Raw genomic sequence first — 25943 nt, 5'->3', positions numbered from 1 at the left:
CCCGATGGTTTCTGGGTCATGTGGGAAGGACCCTCCTATCGCCCACACTCACTTGGCGACGGTTCCAAATGTCGTCGCGGAAACGGGTATAAAACCGTTTGTTTAGGACCGACGCGCACCAGTGCATCCCCAAACTTAATTCCTACTCGTCCTCGAGTAGGTAAATGATAAAAATGGAATTTTTGATGTGGAATGCTACCTACCATATTTATCCATGTAATTTTCTTTATTGTGGCATGAATGTTCAGATCCATAAGATTCAAAAGAAAAGTTTAATATTGACATAAAAACAATAATACCTCAAGCATACTAACAAAGCAATTATGTCTTCTCAAAATAACATTGCCAAAGAAACTTATCCCTACAAAATCATATAGTCTGGCTATGCTCCATGTTCATCACACAAAATATTCAAATCATGCACAACCCCGATGACAAGCCAAGCAATTGTTTCATACTTTTGGTGTTCTCAAACCTTTTCAACTTGCACGCAATACATGAGCATGAGCCATGGACATAGCACTATAGGTGGAATAGAATATGGTGGTTGTGGAGAAGACAAAAAAGAAGGAGATAGTCTCACATCAACTAGGCGTATCAATGGGCTATGGAGATGCCCATCAATAGATATCAATGTGAGTGAGTAGGGATTGCCATGCAACGGATGCACTAGAGCTATAAGTTTATGAAAGCTCAAAAAGAAACTAACTGGGTGTGCATCCAACTTGCTTGCTGATGAAGACCTAGGGCAATTTGAGGAAGCCCATCGTTGGAATATACAAGCCAAGTTTTATAATAAAAAATTCCCACAAGTATATGAAAGTGACAACATAGGAGACTCTCTATCATGAAGATCATGGTGCTACTTTGAAGCACATATGTGGAAAAAGGATAGAAACATTACCCCTTCTCTCTTTTTCTCTTAATTTTTCTTGTTTTGCTTCTTTGGCGTCTCTTTTTTGTCGGCTTCTTTGGCCTCTTTTTATTTTATTTCCTCACATGATACAATGCTCTAATAATGAAGATCATCACACTTTTATTTACTTACAACTTAAGAATTACAACTCGATACTTAGAACAAAATATGACTCTATATGAATGCCTCCGGCGATGTACCGGGATGTGCAATGACTCAAGAGTGTCATGTATGAAAATTTATGAAAGGTGGCTTTGCCACAAATACTATGTCAACTACATGATAATGCGAAGCAATATGACAATGATGGAACGTGTCATAGTGAAACGGAAAGGTGGAAGTTGCATGGCAATATATCTCGGAATGGCTATGGAAATGCCATAATAGGTAGGTATGGTGGCTGTTTTGAGGAAGGTAATAGGTGGGTGTATGGCACCGGCGAAAGTTGCGTGGTACTAGAGAGCCTAGCAATGGTGGAAGGGTGAGAGTGCGTATAATCCATGGCCTCAACATTACTCATAAAGAACTCACATACTTATTGCAAAAATCTATTAGTCATCGAAACAAAGTACTATGCGCATGCGCCTAGGGGGATATATTGGTAGGAAAAGACCATCGCTCGTCCCCGACCGCCACTCATAAGGAAGACAATAAATAAATCATCCTCCAACTTCGTTACATAACGGTTCACCGTACCTGCATGCTACGGGAATCACAAACTTCAACATAAGTATTTCTCCAATTCACAATTACTCACTAGCATGACTCTAATATCACCATCTTTATATCTCAAAACAATCATAAGGAATTAAACTTCTCATAGTATTCAATGCACTTTATTTGAAAGTTTTTATTATATCCCTCTTGGATGTCTATCATATTAGGACTAAATTCATAACCAAAGAAAATTACCATGCTGTTTAGAAAGACTCACAAAATAATATAAGTGAAGCATGAGAGTTCAACAATTTCTATAAAATAAAACCACCGCCGTGCTCTAAAAAGATATAAGTGAAGCACTAGAGCAAAATTGCCTAGCTCAAAAGTATAAGTGAAGCACGTAGAGTATTCTAATAAATCACGATTCATGCATGTCCCTCTCAAAAGGTGTGTACAGCAAGGATGATTGTGGCAAACTAAAAAGTAAAGACTCATATCATACAAGACGCTCCAAGCAAAACACATATCATGTGGTGAATAAAAATATAGCCCAAGTAAAGTTACCGATAGACGAAGACGAAAGAGGGGATGCCATCCGTGGCATCCCCAATCTTAGGCTCTTGGTCGTCCTTGAATATTACCTTGGGGTGCCTTGGGCATCCCCAAGCTTAGGCTCTTACCGCTCCTTATTCCATAGTCCATCAAATCCTTACCCAAAACTTGGAAACTTCACAACACAAAACTCAACAGAAAATCTCATGAGATCCTTAGTATAAGAAAATAAAATCACCACTTTTGGTACTGTTGTGAACACATTCTTTATTATATTGGTGTAATATCTACTGTATTCCAACTTATCATGGTGCATACCCCATGATACTACCCATAGATTCATCAAAATAAGCAAACAACACATAGAAAATAGAATCTATCAAAAACAGAATAGTATGTAGCAATATGAATACTTCCAATACATCTGTAACTCCAAAAATTCTGAAAAATAAGGACAACAGCGACAAATTGTATATCAATCTTGTGTAAAAAATTCAAGAATTTATCACGTTCCTGCAGCTCAGATCAATTATGTTTCTGGACGCAAAAGTTTCTGTTTTTCAGCAAGATCAGGCCAACTATCACTGTATGCCATCCCAAAGGTCTTACTTGGCACAAACACTAACTAAAACACCAAAACACATCTAACCAGAGGCTAGATGAATTATTTATTCAAAAACAGAAAGGAAATATACCAACAAGCGCTTTTCTTTAAAGCCTTTTAGCTAGGCATTGATAATTTTAATGATGCTCACATGAAAGATAGCAATTGAATCACGAAGAGAGCATCATGTAGCATGTGAAAAACAAGTTTAAGTCTAATATACTTCCTATGCATAGGCATTTTATAAGCAAACAAATTATCAAGACAAGCAAAAACTAGCATATGCAAGGAAGAAAAAAGAAACAATAGCAATCTCAACATAACGAGAGGTAATTTAGTGACATGAAAATTTCTAGAACCATATTTTTCTCTTTCATAATAATTACATGTAGGATCATAATAAAATTCAACAATATAACTATCACATAAAATATTCTCTTCATGATCCACATGCATGCAAAGTTGGCACTCTTCCAAAATAGTGGGATTATCATCAAATAAAGTCATGACCTCTCCAAACCCACTTTTATCAAAAAATTCATAAGATTGATTATACTCCAAAGTAGTGGGATCATTATTTTCTAAAGTTGGCACTCTTCCAAACCCACTTTAAATATTATAGCAAACATGTTCATCATGAGGCTTAAATAAATTTTCAAGATCATAAGAAGCATTATCACTCCAATTATGATTATTGCAATAAATAGCGGACATAGCAAAACTAGCATCCCAGGGTTTTGCATATTATTAGCATAATTGACATTAATATAATTTATAATAACATCATTGCAATCATGCTTTTGATTCAAGGAACTATCAAATATGGGTGCAATAGCAACAATCTCATGTTTAACATACGGGACTATAGCAAATTCATCTCCATAAATATTGACATCATGGCCACAAGAATAGCAAACATCACACTCATCAAGGGAGGGTATCTCAATCAAATCATCAGAATCATAATTATCTGTAAATTCATGCATATCATTATTTTCTTTCAAAGCAACAGTCATTATCTAAATAAATTCTTTGACATAGGCATTGTGAGCATAGTTTTCATAGCAATATTTAAGTATGTCCAAATTTTCAGATTTGTAAAGAGTAATATCATATTTTTATATTGAAGAAGCAAATTCATAAGCACCCTTAAAAGCAACAAATTCTTCAATTTGTTCGATATCATAATAACTATAAATATCCTTTTCATAAGAAGATAAAATTTCATTATCATTAAACTCATATAGGTAGGGAAGGTGTTTTTTGGGTTCTTAGACCAACAAATAAAATCACAAAGTTCACAAATATTCCAAGTATAGCATAGCAAACAATTTATTTGATTCCATAAGAGTCTCCCTTCTTTTAGACGGACGGTGACGCACAAAATGAGCATGCTCATCTAAAGATTTTCCCTCAACTAAACTAATTGGGGTTTCAACATGAGCAAATATGGATCGAAGATGATCCAAGTAAAAACTTTAAGTAGATCCGTAAACTTTGTTTCTGATTTTCAATAAACACACTATTATACCAAGCAAAAGAGCAAACAAACCAAGTCTTTCCTTAATAATAAAGGAATTAGTACTTCTGCCCGCTCGCTCACCGTCGTCGGGCTTTTTGCGAAAAAAGCACGTGCTATTTCGTGCAATTAACCCGCACTCCCGATGTAAGATATTCGTACAGTAAAAAAACGAATCGCTCGTTCATAGGACCCGAAGGACGCAACACCCCCAACCCATCGCGTCCGCCGCCTGATAGAAATAGAAAACAGAGATGGTGATCTCCGCCGGCCGGCCTCCAAATCCCCGGCGACTGCGAGGTGGTCGACGCGCGACCACTCTCGGCGGCCCTTCCCTTCGCCGCCGTCCGCGCCTCCCCCGCCCAGGACCTCCTTCGCGGCGCCAGCCGTCCCCCTCCCCTTCTCCCACCTCGCAGCTTCGGCGTCTGCCAGATCGTGGGATGTGCCTGGAGGCGCCAGGGAAGTGAAGACGAGGAGCAGGTACATGCTTGGCTTCGCTTGCCATGGATGGAGGAAGAGCAGCGCCGAGGCCGGGGCCATGGTGATTCGAAAGCTGCAGGAGGGGACGTAGGGCTCGCCGGAGCAGAGGTTGTGGCGGTAGCGTCGTTCGAGCAGAGCGGAGTGGAGCTTGTACTACTCGAACATGGCAGCACCCACGAGAGGTCAGCCGAGGCGATGGGGTTCTCAAGCACGGAGGAGGAGGTCGCCCGTGGCTGGGAGTACAGGCAGGAGGCAAGTGAAGGCCACGGCGGTGCAAGGTGGAGAGGAATGGCGCGGGACTGCGCGTTTGAGGCCAGAACGGGGCGGCGCTGTGTGAGGTCAGCCATGGAGGTTCCCGAGGCCGGCAGGTGCGCGGCCGCGGCGGTGGTGTTGCCACGGGCGCCACTCCAACGAGTAGGAGCAGCGCAGTTGCTGCTGTCTACTCGACCGCCGACTGACGCGGTCAGATTCAGCTGCTTACGAGCCATCTGGCCAGCACCTCCCCTACACCTCCATCTTCATTTGTCTCGGCTTTGACCAAAGCGCTGGCGGAAATCGACGCCACAGGAATAAAGAGGAGCAGGAACACACGCTTGGCTTGGCGCCATGGATGGGGAAGAATCGGCACCGAGGACGAGGCCGACGGCAAGAACGGCGGAGGCCAGGCCGTCGAGGCCGAGCACCACCCAGCAGCTGCTCCCTCCAGCCCCGCCACACTACGTCGCCCAACGGCCAGTATGAGCCATGCGGCCAGCACCAGCACCTCACCTACCCTTCCTGCCTTCCTCCATTTGTCTCAGTTTTGACGAACAAGGACTACAGCACTAGCTGCCTCGAAGAGATAAGGTTGGAAGTGGATGTGGTCAGCTACCGTGTATCCATGTGACGAGATAAGCTCTGGATGGATCCAGAGGATAGATCACCCACCGAAGTCATATATGTGTACTTAATACTCGGTCCGTTTATAAATGAGTGCTCTAAAATATATTTATATAGATATGTAATTCGTATTGAAATCTTTAAAAAAAATTATATATAGAAACGGAGGGAGTAGTATTTTATAATAGTAGTTAATAAAAACGTAGCAAAGTAGTTTTAGGAATACCGATGGGATGAATAAAATGCATACGAAAATGATGTACTGTTTGCCAACTCACCCCATATGCAACTATATAAGGTCTAAAATGCAAAGGCAATATCTGTACAAGTGTATCTGCTACTCAAGCTAATATATTTCGCATATATAGAATAACTGCATATATGATCTCCTACCTACTATTTGCTTATGAATTATGACACTTTTTTTATACTGGCTTATATTTATATGGGCTCATGAAAGGAGAGTAAATTTCCCTATGATTCTACTCTAAACTTTTGTTGCATTTGTACAAGATGTGCTTGGTGGACCATTAAGATAACAATTTTTTTCCACATTTTCCCTGTGCTTGGTGGTTGTGCTAGCAATCGGAAGATGTGTGGGTTGGATGCGGCGGTAGCAGCAGATGGGCGAGCGTTACGCCATCGTCCTATTGAGGACAAGTACAAGATATTGTAGTGCGCGACATGCCGCCACATCTTCATTAGTGATCCAATTGTTGCTTGTCACCTATGCGCTCCTCTTTTGGGCTCACGACATTAGGAGGGAAGGTCTTGAGGCATTATTATTAAGGCTAGGGTGTGTGATATTCTCCTGTTGCAACGCACGGGCCTTTTTGCTAGTAAGACATAAGGGCAAACGAAAAGAAGGACGAAAGAGAAGGCGAATGAAAAGGCAAATCTTTTCGAAAGTCGTTTTAGAAGTGTGGGAGAGGAAAACGAGAGGCAAATGGCGAATAATGTAATGCAAGAGATGATAGTTTTATGATGGGTACTTGGTAGGCTTGATGTAGATCTTGACTTGGCGTAGAACTCCCCGGCAACAGCGTCAGAAATTCTTCCTGCTACTTCTTGAGCTTGCGTTGGTTTTTCCTTTCAAGAGAAAAGGGTGATGCAGCAAAGTAGAGATAAGTATTTCCCTCAATTAGAGAACCAAGGTATCAATCCAGTAGGAGACGAACGCACAAATCACCAATACCTGCACAAACAATCAAACACTTGCACCCAACGCGATAAAGGGGTTGTCAATCCTTTCACAGTCACTTGCAAAGGTGAGATCTGATAGAGATAGATAAGAGTAAACAAAAGATAAAGTAAATAGTTTTGGGTTTTATGGTTTATAGATCTGAAAGGAAAAGATTGCAAAATAGTAGATCGAAAACTAATATGATGGAAAATAGACTCGGGGGGCATAGGATTCACTAGAGACTTCTCTCTTAAAGGCAAATAATACTATGGGTGAACAAATTATTGTCGAGCAATTGATAGAAAAGCGCAAAGTTATCATGATATCCAAGGCAATGATTATGTAATATAGGCATCACGTCCGTGTCAAGTAGACCGACTCCTTCCCGCATCTACTACTATTACTCCACACATCGACTGCTATCCAGCATGCATCTAGAGTATTAAGTTCATAGAGAATGGAGTAACGCCTTAAATAAGATGACATGATGTAGAGGAATAAACTCATGCAATATGATATAAACCCCATCTTTTTATCCTTGGTGGCAACAATTCAATACGTGTCTCGCTACCCCTACTTTGTCACTGCACTACTGCAGGATGCTGCTAACGTGACACTATGATCAGAGACCCTTTGACGGAACTTTATGCGATGCATTAATCACAAACGGGATGTAAAAAACCGTCAAAAAAGATGCAAAACGTTTGCGATGAATGATACATCAAACACGGTTGAGATTTTAGTTGCTTGTGCGATCCAGGGCACATGGTTGACCCATTCAAACTGTTTGCGATGAGGCAGAACAACAGAAACGGGCAGCCAGATCAATGTGTGTGCGATATACGGCATACAGTTCGCTCCGATGAACTGTTTGCTATTAGGGAGTGCAACAGAAACGGTTAGCCAGATCAAGTTGTGTGTGATATAGGGCATACGGTTCACTCGGATGAACTGTTTTCGATTAGCGAACACAACAGAAACAGTTCAACTTAATAAGATGTGTATGATACGTGGCAAACAGCCGACTCAACGGCGGGCAACCACGTGGTCAACCTTCTGCCATCAATAAATTTTGACCTTGTTTCTCGTCACATTGCAGATTACAACGCAATAAGTAATTGCAAATCTATTCACACCTATCAAACTAATATGTGTTCACACTTAGCACCGGGCTATAAAAACTACCCACTCAAAAATCACTTCACATTTCCTCTCCTCATCACCCACAAAACTGGTCTTTCCTGTCAAGTCGTTCTGCCATGACCGGTAGGAGGAGTTTAGGGTGGACATATAACTAGGCAGCAAAGACCAAGGCCGCGGAGCACTAGAGAGGTCCCGCCGCAAAGCCCAGCCGCAATAGAGATGTCACGGCATGCCGCGGAGCTCTCGAACGAGCTCTCACGGGCACACGAGGGCTCTCACAAGCGCATTCGCGGCGTCGGCCAACGCGACGAGCCGGCGTCCCTGAAGTCCTTCGCCGGCGACGACGACATTCTCGCTAGCGTCACTACGCAACAGGAGCCGGTCGACGGCTTGATGAAGCTGCTCAAGATCAGCGATGCCTCGGTTGACAAGGTGGCCGGCCTCGTCGAGCAACTCATGGGTGACAATGTGAAGCTCCTCAAGGCGCTCGCCGAGGAGGAGGAGGCCGCCGCCTGGAAGATGCTGCATGAGCAGAGCAGTGCCTCGGGGATGACGCTGATAGCGGTCGTCGAGGAACTGATGGGTGACTTGAGGAAGCTCCGGATCGAGCGCGAGCAGGAGGTGGAGGAATCTGTGGCTGCTTTCAAGAAAAGTTGTGAGGAATTGAAGAAGGAGCTGGAGGATGTCGTCGCCCTGCGATCCATCGACGAGTAGAGATAGTAGCAACCCAGATCGTTGTCTGCAATTTCCTTCTTCCCTTGCCCCTGTGTCTTCCGGGCTTTGCCGCATGTGGCATTTTAAATTATCCGAAATATGTAAGACAATTATTATCTGCGCCATTGTAAATTTGTCGTCGTATTATCCATTGCCATTTTATTTATGGTCGTATTATCCGTTGCCCTATGTGGCAATTTAAATTAGGGCGGAATACGAGTTGAAAACACGAACAAAGCAAATGTTGCCATGAGATCACAAGCAAACACCCTCCGTCTAGGTGCTTTAGTTAACCCATTAATGGAGAAGTTGTGAGAGAGGCGGGCGGCAGCTGGTGCATGGAGGTCAAAGAGCTCGCTTCCCGGTGAGCATGGGCGGCCTTGCTGCTCGCACGTGTCCCGTCGAGCCTGCAACTATGAGGTGGACAGGATGCATGCATCCCGTTGATCCTGCGCGGCGGACTGCTCGCACGCGTCCCGTCGAGCCTGCACGGCGGACTTCTCGCGCTCGTCCCGTCTAATCAAACAGCTACACGCACACCATCGAGTATGGTAAATTTCGACACGGTTAATATAATACAACCGTTTGCGATATTAACGTGTCAGCTTTTTGTTTCAAAAAGGACTTCGTTGGCTACTAATGTGTGCGCCTCTTCTCAAACTGGACGATTTTTTTACCACGACATATATGTGCCATGTCATGAAACCATGCCAAGTTTCATGTTTTTTGGGTGAGTTTTTGATTTACTGGGATTTAAAAACCGAGATTCTCAATGTTTCAGGACGACGACAAGTTTGTAATTCATTCCCATTCCTTAAATGAGACCTAAACATGCACCCAATGACACATGTACGATTTCCCACCCATTTTGCTTCACTGGAGCATGTGCTTGTAGTTCAAATTTGAATTATGGACTACATTAAATGCGTAGAAAACTTAGTAATTAGTAATATATATACAATGGCCAAACGAACCCTGGACAGTTTCAAATTTCAGCCCGACACTCCTCTTATTTCTATGTTGCCTGTAGAATACAAAGTTCAAGGCGAGAAGAGGCAGCGATTATCGTTTCGCCCACAAGAGGGGCATGTTTCCCTACCGGAACCACGAGGGTTGCGACAGGCTCCGGTTTGTAAGAGGCTTGTAATATAGCTTCACCCAAATTGGACAATTATATGTACCATGTAGTGACACCATGCCAAGTTTCATGATTTTCTGGTGAGTTTTGGATTTACAGAGATTTAAAAACCGAGATTCACAATGTTTGTGGCCAAGCCAGAACGGCAAGACGGTTCAATTCGTTCCCATTTGTTCCTTGGGACCTAAACATGCACCCCAAGGAAACATGTACGTTTTTCTAGCCATTTTGGTGCACTGGAGCATGTATTTGTAGTTCGGATTTGAATTGTGGTCATTAACTGCCTAGAAAACTCAATTAATGAATAAAAAAGGTCAAACGAACCCTGAATAATTTCAAAGTTCAGCGCGAATCTCCCGTTGTTCCGTGTCGCGTGTAGAAGAAAATACGAGGCTAGAAGAGGGAGTGATTATCGTTTGGCCCACAAGGGGACACGTTTCCCTATCGAAACCACGAGGGTTCTTGCGACAGGCTCCGGTTTGTAAGAGGTTTGTAATAAAGCTTGGCCCAAATTGGCAATGTTTTTACCACGACATATATGTGCCATGACGTGACACCATGCCACCTTTGATGACTTTCTGGTGAGTTTTGGATTTATGGGGACTTAAAAACCGAGATTCGAAATGTTTGAGGACGAGCCAGGACACCGGTACGGTTGTAATTCGTTCCCATTCCTGGCATGGGACCTAAACATGCACCCAAGGACACATGTATAATTTTTCTAGCCATTTTGGTGAACTGGAGCATGTATTTGTAGTTCAGATTTGAATTATGGACATTAAATGCCTAGGAAACTCAATTAGTGTATAAAAAGGCCAAACGAACCCTGAATAAGTTTAAATTTCAGCACGGATATCATGTCGTTCCATGTTGCCCGTGGAAGAAAATACAAGGCGAAAAGAGGCAGTGATTACGTTTCGCCCACAAGGGGAACACGTTTCCCTATCGGAACCACGAGGCTTCTTTGAGAGAAGCTCCGGTTTTGTAAGAGGTTTGTAATAAAGCTTGGCCCAAATTGGACAATGTTTTTACCACGACATATATGTGCCATGACGTGACACCATGCCACCTTTGATGACTTTCTGGTGAGTTTAGGATTTACGGGGATTTAAAAACCGAGATTCCAAATGTTTGAGGACGAGCCAGGACGCGGGTACGGTTGTAATTCGTTCCCATTCCTGGCATGGGACCTAAACATGCACCCAAGGACACATGTATAAATTTTCTAGCCATTTTGGTGAACTGGAGCATGTATTTGAAGTTCAGATTTGAATTATGGACATTAAATGCCTAGGAAACTCAATTAGTGTATAAAAAGGCCAAACGAACCCTGAATAAGTTTAAATTTCAGCACGGATATCCTGTCGTTCCATGTTGCCCGTAGAAGAAAATACAAGGCGAAAAGAGGCAGTGATTACGTTTCGCCCACAAGGGGGACACGTTTCCCTATCGGAACCACGAGGCTTCTTTGAGAGAAGCTCCGGTTTGTAAGAGGCTTGTAATAAAACTTGCGCCACAATGGACGAAAAAATTCCTCGACATATAAGTGCCATGTCGTGACACCATGCCAGGTTTCACGATTTTCGGCTTAGTTTTGGATTTACGGGGATTTAAAAACCGAGATTCTTCTCACGAAATGTTTTCAAATAGCACACGGTTCACTCACGAAAGCCGATATTCAATGAAAACTTCGTGGAAACCATATTTTAAAGTTTCATAAAAATCTGAAAAAAAAATGCGGGATGTTAAGAAGGTGATGTTTTATTGCGACACAAAATTTCAAGTTGAAAAACATTATGAGATGTGAGCTATGAAAAAGACAAATTCAGCCCTGAATAGTGACATTACTATTCGGCACTATTCATCGTTGATTTTGTCTTTTTCATAGCTCACATATCGTAATGTGTTTCAACTTGAAATTTTGTGTGGCAATAAAACATCATCCTCTTAACATCACGCATTTTTCAAAAAAAAATGAAACTTCAAAACATCTTTTTCTCGTGGTTTTCACCGGTTTCCACCGAATGTTGGTTTCCGTATGATATTCTCCCCCCTGTTGCGCCTGCGATCTGAGTCGTGAATCCAAACCCCACGAATCGTAAGTGTGCACCGTTGGATGCTCCCAGATCGAACAGCAACCCTGAGCCCTTTCGACAGCATATGCAGTACATGGGTAAGCACTGTGCGCACGTGTCCTGCTAGCTCACGCTTCCTTCTCTACTAGGTTTTCAAAACAGGCTACCATTTCTCGCCAATCCTCTCATGGGTTTCCCGCCTCTTCTCCATCGTTTTCCTGCTACCAGTGTCAGTGATCATTGAAGGCTAGCGGCGACACACCGGCCATGTAAAATATCCCACACCGTTTCTAAAAGCACAAACGTGTGTGATAGGAGGGAGTAGGTCCCATAGGGTGATCAGCGTGAAACGCCTTAATGGCAAGGAGGCAATTCTTATCAGCAAGGGTTGGCTTCCCATCGGCTAGCCTAGTTGAATAGAACGCAGAAGTTAAGCGTGCTTGGGCTGGAGTAGTCCAAGGATGGGTGACCTGGTGGGAAGTTGCATATCTCAAGCTTCATTTAAATGCCATGACATTTAAACCTTGGGATCCTTGTTTTGCTAATTTGTAGACTATGTTTTTATGGGTTATTTTTTGCTCTAAAAAATTAAAGAATGATTGATTTGACCTGTCATGGCGATTATATAAACCTACTATGTTTTTATGGGTTACTTTTTCCTCTAAAAAATTAAAGAATGATTGACTTGACCTGTCTTGGCGATTATATAAACCTTTTTCAGATTGCATGCAGGGTATAGGGGGCAGGGTGTTCTTCTCGAGCATGTCTCCCTTGTGCGGCTTATAGACACGGCACATATCTGTGCGCTCCCCGAGGTATATATACTATCCTTTACCGACAATTAGGGGGGCCCACACTATCTATCCCTTTGACCCAACAACGAGAAGGGTTTGACCATGATGGTTTCCTATTGATACTAGTAAGGTACATGTGCATTGCATGCATGAGATTTGGTAACCAAACTATGAATAAATACCACACTATAGCATGTAAGTTTTGAGTCATATATGCATGATGTAGATGTTTGTTTAATTCTTATAGTTCATCTGATCCAAAATCAATTAGTTTTATAAAAAATCTGCATTGTAAAGGTAAAAACAAAAAGTGACAATTCATTTAGAAAAAGAAGTTTGGGCAATTAAGATATGGAAGATTCTAGAGAACAAAGGAGAAGTGCTTGTGTTTTGAGGTTTGTGCATTATGCTTAAGTTCAACCATGGAATCTTCTAGATTGTACATGTGGCAGAATCTGGTGGAACGTAGATGATATCCAATGGCCAGTAGTGCTCGGATTTGCCATCTCTGTACCGTCGGATTGGCTTCATCCAACGACCAAGTTTCAAAGTTATTCGCACACTATATAGGTGTATAGATGTATAGATATATATAGATGTGTCCCATGCTAGACCAAATAAAGTTTGAGCGCATGCGTGGGACGACCCCCCCCCCCCCCCGCCGCCTCGAAGTTGGGAAACTGACATCGTACGTATTGAACCAGGCTTGGAGTCGGGTACGGTGTTCGGTTTGTAATGTAGTTGGTGGCCCATCGAAGTTGTGCATTTGGGATTTAAACACATCACACACCATCATACCCATACATATTTTCGGGCCGCATGCAGTGTATACGGGGTCTTCTGATCGACCACGTCTCCCTTGTGCGGTTTTTTGTGACGACACGCATATCTGTGGGCTCCCCGAGTGTATATATATCATCCCTTTGACCGATAATGAGGGGTATGTGTTGGCCATGAATGGATTCCTCCTCATTCGTGTTAGGGCCGGTCACCGTCACATGTCGCTCAACCAAAGCTCGAGCTCATGCGTTGTCAGGATTCCCTCCCACATGCTCGGATTGCTGGGTTCGACCTACATCAAACCCTGTGTATCTCGTCCTTAACTACCTTGCCTTCATGGTTGTTGTCTGTATGGAGAGGTAGGCACCACATCTAAATTGTGCATTATTCTATATTGAAAACACACATCACCCCTTCCCACCGTACATCATTTTGGGCCGCATGCAAAAGGTGCTGGTTTTGTGGTTCCTCTCGTGCGATTTTTATGATGGTTCAATCTATTGGCCCAAGCGGTTTATCGACAACAACAACTGTCGTTTGACTAAATGATAGATTCATTGGTCCGTCTTATGGTAGGTCATGGCGACATGCATGTATGACCAAAGTATCGATCATTACGTGCATCCGCCCCGCTGACATGAAGTGGGAGGTGGTGGGCCAAGCATCCTAGCTAGGTATGACATTATACACACACACACACACACACACACACACATATATATATATATATATATCCAAGGGTGCTTTCGGGTTTGCGAGGTAGGTGCCACCAAAGTTATGCATTGTGTATTTAAAGTTTTAAACATCCCCAATATTCCTACATATATTTGGCCACTTCCAGGCGGTTCTTGACTTCTGGCCCCTCTCATCAATCTTCGACGATGCGCCCAACCATGGGCCCGCGCGGTCAAAGTTGTGCACTGGAATTTTGAACATCACAGACCACCCTTTTCACTCATATATATTTGGGCCACATGCTGGTGTGGCTGTCTTCTGGCCCTCTCTAACGTTATTTTTTGCTGCAAAGACTCTGATGACGCTCAACGGACACGGGTATAATATCGTAACCGTGTGCGATACAAGTGTGATGTGAATCACCACGCCTGCGCAAGCGCGAGCAAAGGTGGAGGTACTGGCTCAACCGTGTGTGATGCAAGTGCGCTGTAAAATCACCACGACCGCGTAAGCACGAGCAAAGGATGGAGGTACTGGCTTAACCGTGTGCGATGCAAGTGCGTTGTAAAACCACCACCTGTGCAAACTAAAGGCGGGTAAGTTTATTTAGAAATTAGGACGAACCGTGAGCAATAGACCAGCTAGCTAGAAATATAAAAACAAACTACCCGCCTTGAGCGTTGCAAAAATCGGCGGTTCCGCGCCACTTTTCCTTATTATCATACACGCATATTGTTATTGGACCGTGCGCGATCTTGGGCACTCCCACCCCGCATCAATTCCTTTATCCAAATTTTAGTAGCCGTCGTACTTCAACCGTCGCCCACACTCCTCCAGCACCGACCTTATAGTAAAATTGTAGTAGCCGAGGCATTTGAGCCGTCGCCCTCCCTCGTCCACCACCATCTCCACCCACCATTACTAAACTTTTCAGTAGTCACGGCGAATCCTCAAACACCAACCCCCCTCCACAGTCCCCCCTCGAACCATAGCTCGCGGCGCCGTGCCGGTCTGCCCGTTCCTCCTAGCTTAGATAATAAAGTTCAGGTTACCCAACGATTCCCATACCGTCGCCCCACTCCCCTGAGTTTTTAGATGAGGCCTACGGTGTCCCTCCCCGCCAGATCCACATCCCCTGCTCCAGAATGTCGTAGCCTAAGCTCGACCACGTATCCCGGGGAGCCCGACGAGCGTTCAGCCAAGAAGAGGTTTATCATGGCCTCTCCGGCGGACGTTGGCGAGGTGGCTGCCGTTTGCCCCGACCTGTCGATCCCGGAGCAACACGTCGCCGCGGAAGCCGGCGAAGACGTTGACTACGTTGCCATGCCGAAGGCTTCATGTCAGCGGGCTAGCGTATTACTGTATCTCGGGAAAGCTGGCTACGACATCAAGCTCGTCCAAAGCGACGGCTTCACGCGGGACATGTCACAGGTTAAGTGGTCCATCCCCAACCCCTCTGGTTCAACTGCCGTCGATCTCTTCGACGACCCTGCCGCTGATCTCCTCCGCCAAGTGGTCAAGGATTTGCGAGCTTTATACGCCATCGAGCCCATTTTGTCATTTCTGAAGGACATGTTCTACGGCGGCGGCTTGGGATCCTCAATTGCCAAGTCAGATCTCATCGACCACGACTACGAGGAGGGCACCCACGAAGGTTCTTCCAAGGTGAAATAGCCCATCTGTGACATCAGAGAGTGCACCATGGGTCTGTGCTCTTCCAACTGGAAGGATCCCGTCCATGAAATGTGAGGCAACATTCTATCAGCAAATCTTACCTTTTCTAGCTTGCCAACTCGTACCCTTTGTTGTAGTAGCATTTGTCATGCGGTGCTTTAACTGTGCCGTGTTTAATTATTTCAGTTATGCAAAAATGTATTGTTTAATAGGGCTATGTGATGTTTAAGTATGAATTGTCCACTTCAGTTTCATGAATGGCTATATTTGGTTGTTTATAGTGAGTAGATGCCTTGTTTATCTGTATTTGGTTGTTAGGTTGGTTGGAGTGAGCATTTTTTCAGTTATCGAGCAGATGCCTTGTTTATATGTATTTGGTTCTTAGTTTAGTTGCAGTGAGCATTTGTCCAGTTATCAAGCAGATGCCTTGTTTATCTGTATTTGGTTGCTTTTTTTAGCATTTGTCCAGTTATCAAGCAGATGCCTTGTTTATCTGTATTTGGTTGTTAGGTTGCTTTTTTTAGCATTTGTCCAGTTATCAAGCAGATGCCTTGTTTATCTGTATTTGGTTGTTAGGTTGCTTTTTAGCATTTGTCCAGTTATCAAGCAGATGCCTTGTTTATCTTTATCTGCTTGTTAGGTTGGTTGAAGTGAGCATTTGTCCAGTTTTCAAGCATATGCCATGTTTATCGGTATTTGCTTGTTAGGTTGGTTCCAGTGAGACTCTGTCCAATTTTCAATGGCTATATTTGGTTGTTATACTGGTCATTTATGCCTTGTTTATTTCAGTCATTCACAATGTGTTGTTCATTATGTGCAAGTCGGAACTGTGCCGCTCGACTACATCAATACCAGTTTGAACGGCTATATTTGGTTCCAGTTATTCCTGGTGTAGTTAACACATGCCCTTTATTTCAGTTTTACACATTTATCCAGTGTGATGTTTAAGCATTACCTACGTTCTATTCATTTTCAACAATACCAGTTTGAATTGCAATATTTGATGGCTGTTAAGCCTGCTGTCGGTAACATTGCCTTCCATTTTATATCTGCTTTAACAGCATGCTGAAACCAACACATTCAAGCTATCATTTGGAGATGATGTTGTTTACCTTTGCTATATTTGTTTGATGTTAAGGTTGTTGTACTTATCATGCCTTTCCACTACTTATGCAGGACAACAACGGGAGTGGCCACCATTTTCCGCCGAGGTTAGCTTCATCCCTCGGCTTGTACTCCCCCCGTCGTTCCATAATGTAGTGCATATAGATCCAGGCCTGGACACTTGTTAGCTTCTAATATTGACTTGTTGCTTGTAGGTACATATGCCCTTGGCAAGGATCCACGCATCGACCCTTTTTGCGTATGGGGCAATGAGATATTCATGAACAAGCATCAAGTGAGGAAACTGATAAGGATTATTAGCAAAAAGAAACGAATGGTGGCAATCAAATTATTTTTTATGCTCTATCCAACACAACAGTGAGCTGTGGGATGGTAACTACAAACTATGTAGCCTTCTCTTTTTACTGCCCATAATGAGTTGTTAGACAACAATGTCTAAATTTTTTCGTTCCTGATGGTCCCCGAAGCAGTTCACTCAAGATTACCTCGCAAAGTACATGATTGGTGGACACGCAATGAAGGTTAAAGTATTTCATCCAGACTACAATGAGCATCGAGAAGTCATAATGAAGACAGAAGGATGGATGGGCAGCCATCACAAGGGGTTGGCCTAGAGTCGTGCGCGCATTACGCATGGAGGGGGGCACAATATGAGCATTCCGCTTCACCTTCTCCAGCAACCAGAATGTCTTTCGCCTCTCTCTTTACAGTCTTTAGTACAACTGTGATTCATCATTCTTTACTTGGTCCTTCTGTAGTTCTTCAGTATATGTACCCGTGCATCGAATTATGCATTCGTGGTTGAACCTATATTTGTAATAAACATGGTTGGATATGAAATAAGTGATTGCCTACTTTCAAATTCAAAACATGTGATTTTTAAATTAGGGATTAATTAGGGATTACACTGCACACGGTTTGCGAAAGTGAAACGTCTGCGATAGACGTGGAGATCAAAAACGTTTCTACGATCCACTACGTGTGCGATCAATCTCCACTGCACACACGACATCCTCTTGAAAACTGTTTGTGTTAGGCCACCTTGCGCAAACGTTTACCACATAAAAACTGTGTGTGATGGACAACCTTTGCCACACAGTTTCTTCTACGCATCATGTGTGATGCATTCAATAACACAAACGATAAAATTGTTAATATCGTGTGCAATGGAAACGTTGTCACAAATGATTTAACGAGAAAAATTGTGTGTGATATACCTGTGAACGGAAATTTTTTCCTTGGAGCGACTATGTGGGATGTACATACGAACGGAAACGTTTAGCGGGGACTGACTGTGTGGGATGTACTTGCGACCGGAAACAATTTCGCCTGTATAATTGTATTTTGTTTAGCTCTACTATACGTATTTCCGTATTTGAGCGCTCGCCGGTCGCACACGACCTTATTTTGCCGAGCGTGTGTGCCAAGAGGGCATATCCCCGACGGTTTCTGGGTCGTGTGGTAAGGACCCCCTATCGCCGTCACTCACTAGGCGACGGTTCCAAATGTTGTCGCGAAAAGGGGTTTAAAACCGTTTATATAGCACCGACGCGTACTAGTGCTGGGTGAAATCACGCAAGATTGAACCCAAAGCTAAGCACCTCTCCCATTGCAAGAAAAACCAATCTAGTTGGCCAAACCAAACCAATAGTTCAAAGAGAAATACAAAGATATCAAATCATGCATGCATATAAGAATTCAGAGAAGATTCAAATAATATTCATAGATAAGCTGATCATAAATCCACAATTCATTAGATCTCGACAAATACACCGCAACAGAAGATTACATCGGATAGATCTCCAAGAACATCGAGGAGAACATGGTATTGAGAATCAAATAGAGAGAAGAAGCCATCTAGCTACTAGTTATGGACCCGTAGGTCTGAGGTAAACTACTCACGCTTCATCGGAAGGGCAATAGAGTTGATGTAGATGCCCTCCGTGATCGCATCCCTCTCCGACAAGATGCCGGAAAAGGCCCCAAGATGGGATCTCATGGGAACAGAAGGTTGCGGTGGTGGAAAAGTGCTTTCATGGATGCTTCTGGTGGTTTGGGAATATATGTGAATATATAGGAGGCAGAACTAGGTTAGGGGGGTTATGAGGGGCCCACAAGGTAGGGGGCGCCCTCCACCCTTGTCACCGCCTCGTGGCTCTTCTGACTTGAACTCCAAGTCTCCTGGGTGTGTCTTCTGGTCCAAGAAAAATCATCATGAAGTTTTATTCCGTTTGGTATTCCTTTTCTGCGAAGCTCAAAAACAAGGAAAAAACAGAAACTAGCACTGAGCTCTAGGTTAATAGGTTAGTCCCAAAATAATATAAAATAACATATTAATGCATATAAAATATCCAAAACAGATAATATAATAGCATGGAACAATCAAAAATTATAGATACGTTGGAGGCGTATCAACAAGTCTGTGAAGGTTTTGGAAGTCTACCTTGAAGACATACCACGAGTGATTGGGCAAGGTCTGCGGGCCTTAACTCAAGAGGAATTCGGTGAGGACTGTGTGTCCTCTGAGTTGCAACTCAGCCGCCTAAACCAGACGTATAGTTGATGCAGCAATTGGAACTGGTCTACCAAATTCCATTGTCTTCACCGAGCCAACCTGGTTTCAAATTCCTCACCCTCCCTTACATTATTCCGCTCTTGAAGAATTTGTGATCTAGGCTCTGACGAATTTGAACTAAAGAATTTCATCACGCTATTTATCGTTTCCTTAGTTCATATTTCTCATGCGTGTATGACTGTATGATTGCATGTTCTTCACTCTTACGTATCCTGGTTGCCTTCACTCTGATTTTGTGATGACTTAGTCGTTTCTATTTCTTCACTCTGATTTTTGTCAAATTCTTCAGAGTTTGACAAATTTCTAAAAATCTCCCATTCACCCCCCCCCTCTGCGAGAGAACCTCGGCTTTCAATTCCACATGTGCATATGAGTTTTCCACTGAATCACATATTCCAAGATCATAGCAGTTATAACATAGAATATAAACTCTTAACTGTGAATATGGAAATATAATAATACAAATATTATTGCCTCTAGGGTATATTTCCAACAGTCTCTTACTTGCACTAGAGTCAATAATTTGGTTAGCACTTTTAACTTTTACACCAATGGCAATCCGGTGTCAGTCCATGCTTTGCTTGTGGTATAGACTTTGTCCTATCGAATTTGACAACTTCAGATCTGTGTGTATCATTTGCATTTTATGCATCCGTCATGCTTTCACATGAATTCATAATTTATGTGAAACAAGCTTAGTATATATTGAATCATCGGTAAGAACATTGATTCCTTAGATTGAGCTACAGAACCACTATCCGAGAACAGTGTTCTTTTTGCACAATCACCTAGAAACCATACCAAGTTCATAGGTGAACCTTTGATTCATCACCCTCTATTGTTTCTTCTAAAGTGACAATATACTCAGCCTTCTGTTATAGAATTCACCACAGTAACTTTCTTGGACCAATGCGAACTTACTGTGCCACCATATATCTTTAATTGACATCGAAATTCGCTTGGAGAACCAACTGAAGATTTTTGTCGATGTACTACTTACATCAAGCATGTATTGATGTAAACTCCTTACACCAATCTCTTCAATTTCTCTGCATGCGAGAAACATGTCATCACTACTCAACGACATTCTCATTGTTATCCTATGATCAATAATTTGACCTTTCTGCTAACTTCACTCACAACTTACTTGGAGTACTTGGACATATCTTGTAATTTACATACCATCAAATTAACACAAGTATGATTGAAATCATGTATTTCACTCATCATATTTTAAGATACCGATTCTTACTGAGAACTCCTTCCATGTGACTTTGACAAGAAAACTCTTATTGACATTTCTCATACTATACTTTAGTATTTTTGTCAATATTTATTTTGGCTAAGCCCGATTAGACACTACTATCTCCATAATTATTATGTCTAATATAAGGACTATATTGACTAAGTACTTTACCAAAAACTATTTTCAATAAAGTCTTAATCCATGTCAAGATATTTATATAATTATCAACAATGTGTAATGCACACACAGTGTTTAGAAATATTATCATGCTACCCCTTACTTTCTTGTAAGTACAAGCATCTTTGTTTCTATTGATGAAATCATATTACTTGATCAATTCATCAAAATAAAGATTCCAACTCCACTATGTTGGCTTCAGATCGTTACTGGATCTCCTGAAGTTTGCACACTTTACTAGCATCCTCTGGATCGAGAAAATTACCCTGGACCGTATCAAATATACATCATTGGTTCTATTTCCATCTCATGGGAATCATTCTGACATCCATCTATTATATCTCATAACTGAAATATTTAGTAATTTCTAGTTTAATCCGAACTGACTTTAAGTATTATTATGATGAGACAATCTCGTCATAATAAACTCCTTGATCTTGCCATAAACTATTTGCAACAAGTCAAGAATTGTAAAACATTTTTCATCTTTGTCAATTTATAGATCCATAACTACACTTTAGACTTCAAGTCTTTAAGATGGTCTATCAAGTTCTAAACTTGCATTATGTGTATGGATACTATCTTGGATTATTTTAGCGTATGGCCAATTTCGGAGTCAGGGCCCATCAACGCTTCTCTATGTATCATAGGTTTGTTTCAAAAATATTTCGTCTACACACCCTGAAGGTCTGTACAAATTTTCCAACGTATATAGTTCAGTTGCACATTTGACCAAAGTCTCTATATCCTATGTAGAGACTTCTGTATAAGTCGCAGTAAGAAATTTTAGAACTACTTTTAGTGTTTCTTTTATTTGACCTGATCACGAAGATTCTGTAATCTCGTCGAATTACACTGTCCTCCCACTCACTCTTTTGCAAAAAAAACATTTTCTTCAAAATTTCTGCACTCTATGACAAAACACTTTGCCTCGGTGTAGTGATAGAGGAATACCCAACCATTTGGGATAACCAACAAAGTAGCACTTATTTCAACAAATTTGATGGCTCTCTTTTGGTGCAAAAGCTAGTCTCTAAAGCATCACATTAAAAAGTATCTTGGCAAAATAATTAAGTCATCTTTGATCGCACCATGTCATACATAGCTTGATTACATATACTCAAAAACTCTACTCTTAGTAGTGTTTCTAGGAGGTGCAAGCTATAAAAGATTTTCCACATCTCATCAGACATTTGCTAAATTTGTAACTCATATATTCTTTTTTGCAATCCAATTGTAGAAACATATTTCTTGTTACAATAATTTATACTCCATACTGGAAATCTTTTGAAACATTTCAAAAGATCCAGATTTATGTCTCACTTAGTAAATATAAATATCTACTTGAGTCATCCTTGAAGATAGATAAATCCACTTCTTGCAACAACACTTATTGGACTACAGGCATCAATATGCATATTTCCAAAAAAAAAATATAGCTCGTTTGTTATGGCTTGTGAACGGTATTTTAGTTTAATTCACTATTTGGATGAAAGTTGCAAGTTTCAGATTATTCGTAATCATATGACTCCAAAATCTATCACTATGTAATTTCTCCATGCGGGTTTCTCCAATGTGACTAAATGCAGTGCCACACATATGTGGTATTCTTTTAGTCTTGCGACATTTAGCGTTAGTGTTACGGATGTTCAATTTTTATCATCAATATTCATAACTTAAATCCTATTCACAATAGGAGTATGGACCTTTTGTTCATTACATTGAACAACTATTGTTCTGTCATGAACAACCTTTTTGCAACTTCTATGCAATGGGCTAGAGTGTACGAAACTCTAAAATGAATTGTGACAATAAATTCAGATGTAATATGTTGATGAAAAAGTATCATAAATATTACAAAAATTTCAACACATATTTTAACCTCAGCAATTTGTTGGTCATTAGGCCGTAGTAATTCTTGAATCGATTCGCAACAACATGCAATTGAGTCGGTATTCTTGTGATCAACTTTTAACCACAATTCCCGAAGAATTTAGTGTTTAACAATTTAATCTTGATTCTCAAGAATCACACTTTACTGCCAACTTTCTCTACATCTTATAACTTGTATGACATTCATACCTGAGCTGGACATTCCAGTCTTGCCTCTAAACTTCTTACAATTTACTTCAATATTTTTCTCACTCTCAGAAGAAACATCAAATTTAAGAGTGGTGTAAGCCTTGAACTTCCCTAGGCTTGTAAGTCTCATTACATCATTTGGTTTTGTTCTTTCTCTATAAGTTCTCACTGTCAAAACATGACTGGTGTTCTTCTGGATCTTATGCATTTCAGTCTTAAAGATAGTTGAATGCTTCACTAGAACTTGCAAACAAAACACTGATTTAGATATCGCATATCTTTTAGCCTTTGTTCGCTTCTAAAAACAATTTTCAGTTCCAAGAATATCACATAACTATCCCAAACAATTTTTAAGTTCGGGTTTCTCGAAAGCAAGCAGGCCGTAATGCAATTCTAGCTTTGGATCGAAGGACGTGAGTCTCATTATCCATAGCATTGGGAAGAGAGTATTGTAAGCATGCAATAGTACAAAATCCTTCTTGGCACTCTTACATGACGATCCTCTCAATCATAAAGATTCAACCAGATAAATAACAACTAATCAATTTCAACAACACGGGTGGAACTGTGAACATAATTCTAAGACTATAATGCAAACTACACATAGATATTTTTCATAATTAATTGGCACTAGCGATTAAACTTAATTAATACATATTTGTGCTCCCACTTAAATCAATATCTCTCATAGTTGATCTTAAGTGATTCAAGATCCAAATCTAGTTCTCATCCATTGATGTGGACATCACTGACGATGAGAATCTTGACCGGTGGGTAAGCTTTTGCCGATCATATTTCCATATGACTCTTGTTCATCTTTCGAAGCTTCATGCTCCGAGCTTGGAACGATTCTGCTAGAACTTCAAGAAAACCGAGTGCAATATGCATGCATGGTCTGACATCCCCGTCTTACCCTCACATCCCGTTTTTACTCATGTGGACATGACGCACTTTGGAACGCTATGTGTTATAGACGGTTGCAACACTGGGAAGAGCACCTTTTAACTTGATATTTACTATGAGAGATCACCCTAATAATTGACTACTGTGCAATTAACACTAGTACAACGAGCTCCTAAACAAATGGTTTAAAACCCCTTTCCGCGATAGCATTTGGAACCGTCTCCAAGTGAGTGTGGGCGATACGGGGTTCCTTCCCACACGACCCAGAAACCGTCGGGGATATGCCCTCCTGGCACACACGTTCGGCAAAATGAGGTCATGTGCAACCCGCGAGCGCTCAAATACGGAAATACGTACAGTAGAGCTAAAAAAATACAATTATACGGCGAAATGGTTTTCGGTCGCAAGTACATCCCACACAGTCAGTCCCCGCTAAGCATTTCCGTTCGTATGTACATCTCACACAGTCGCTCGAAGAAAAATATTTCCATTGACAGGTACATCACACACATTTTTTCCGTTAAATCGCTTGCGTTATTGAATATATCACACATGGTCCGTGGAAGAAACTGTGTGGCAAAGGCTGTCCATCACACACAGTTTTCATGTGGTAAACGTTTACGCAAGGTGGCCTAACGCAAACAGTTTTCAAGAGAAAGTCGTGTGTGATTGTTCATTGACCCAACACGTTTTATTCCTAGAAACTATGTGCGTTGACTGAGGTCATCGCCCACGGTATTTTTTCAACAACCGTTTGCAATAGCAAAACCCAATTAGCAGGCTAATTCGCCACTAGCAGGCTAATTATCCGATTATTCATAATCCATTTATTAATCTAATTGACAGTTCATATTAAGCACACAATATATTTCATTTTCATAATTGAAATACATCAGAGTACAGCATCATATAGCTTCAGCACTTAGCTACCCCATTACACAACTACACCAGGACCAAGTTTCACATGCAATATCTATAACCTTTCGAAATTAGCATCATAGACGGTACATAGACAGATGTATCTCATCTCGAAAACTGCTGAAGCAGAAGGCGAATATTGAGCCTTCATTGATGTTGAAGGTCTTTGTAACTTTAGGCCAGTGCCGGTGGATGATTGACTGTCCATCCTTCGTCCTCTTCAGGAACACTTCAATATTGAACCGTGGGTGTTGTATGAATACTTTCCTCGCCTCCTGACCATACAGGTGGTTTGAGAGGTAATCATCAGTGAACTGCTTTGGAAAGGCCTGAAAACAAGGATGTGCATAAATATCTTCTCTATATTGGAAATGGGGCAAAGGAATTAAAAAGGCAAGGTATAATAGTTAGTACCATCCTGTAGTGAACTGATGTCTTCTTCATTGTGCAGACAAAGATCTTGTTGCTTTTTGTCGCTAATTTCTTTATCCTAACAATCTTTCTAAGTTTCTTGACTTGACTGATATTCATGGACAACTCATTTCCCCATATGCAAAAAGGGTCGAACAGTGGGTCAAAACCTCTGACAGCAGGACCTACATGTGCAAGACCAAAATGTTAAAAACCTAAATATTAGAATGGTTCATGCAATTGCACAATAATGTGCTATTAGACAACGGACCATGCACGTGCTAACTTCGATTGTAAACCTCAGTGCTTCCAATTGTTTCCCTGCAACACATATAAGGTAGTTAGTCATCAGGTTAAGTAAGGGTTCGCATGCTATCAGTAAAATATGTTGATGAAAAATAATCACATTGCAGATTCATCAAATTAATTCAAGCCACAGGGAAAACCCATTTACCCAAACCAAGCATGATTAAGAACTAGGAAATATAGCACGTGTATATGTTTCTCATGTATTAAGTGCAGCCAAATTTGATTTATTCCTCACATGCACAACAATACAAAATTCGATTTATTTCTCACATAGAAGACAATACAAAATTGCAGCCTGAAGAATTGAACATCACATTTGTAGAATTGAACCAAACAGTTAACTGAAGACGACAACTAATTAACAAAACAGTTAATAAGTGAGCACCACACTGCACGACATATAGAACATAT

Source organism: Triticum aestivum, chromosome 2D (assembly GCF_018294505.1).
Source record: "Triticum aestivum cultivar Chinese Spring chromosome 2D, IWGSC CS RefSeq v2.1, whole genome shotgun sequence".
Taxonomy (NCBI): domain Eukaryota; kingdom Viridiplantae; phylum Streptophyta; class Magnoliopsida; order Poales; family Poaceae; genus Triticum; species Triticum aestivum.
The sequence above is the reverse complement of the archived record's forward strand: the minus strand, read 5'-3'. Positions refer to the sequence as shown.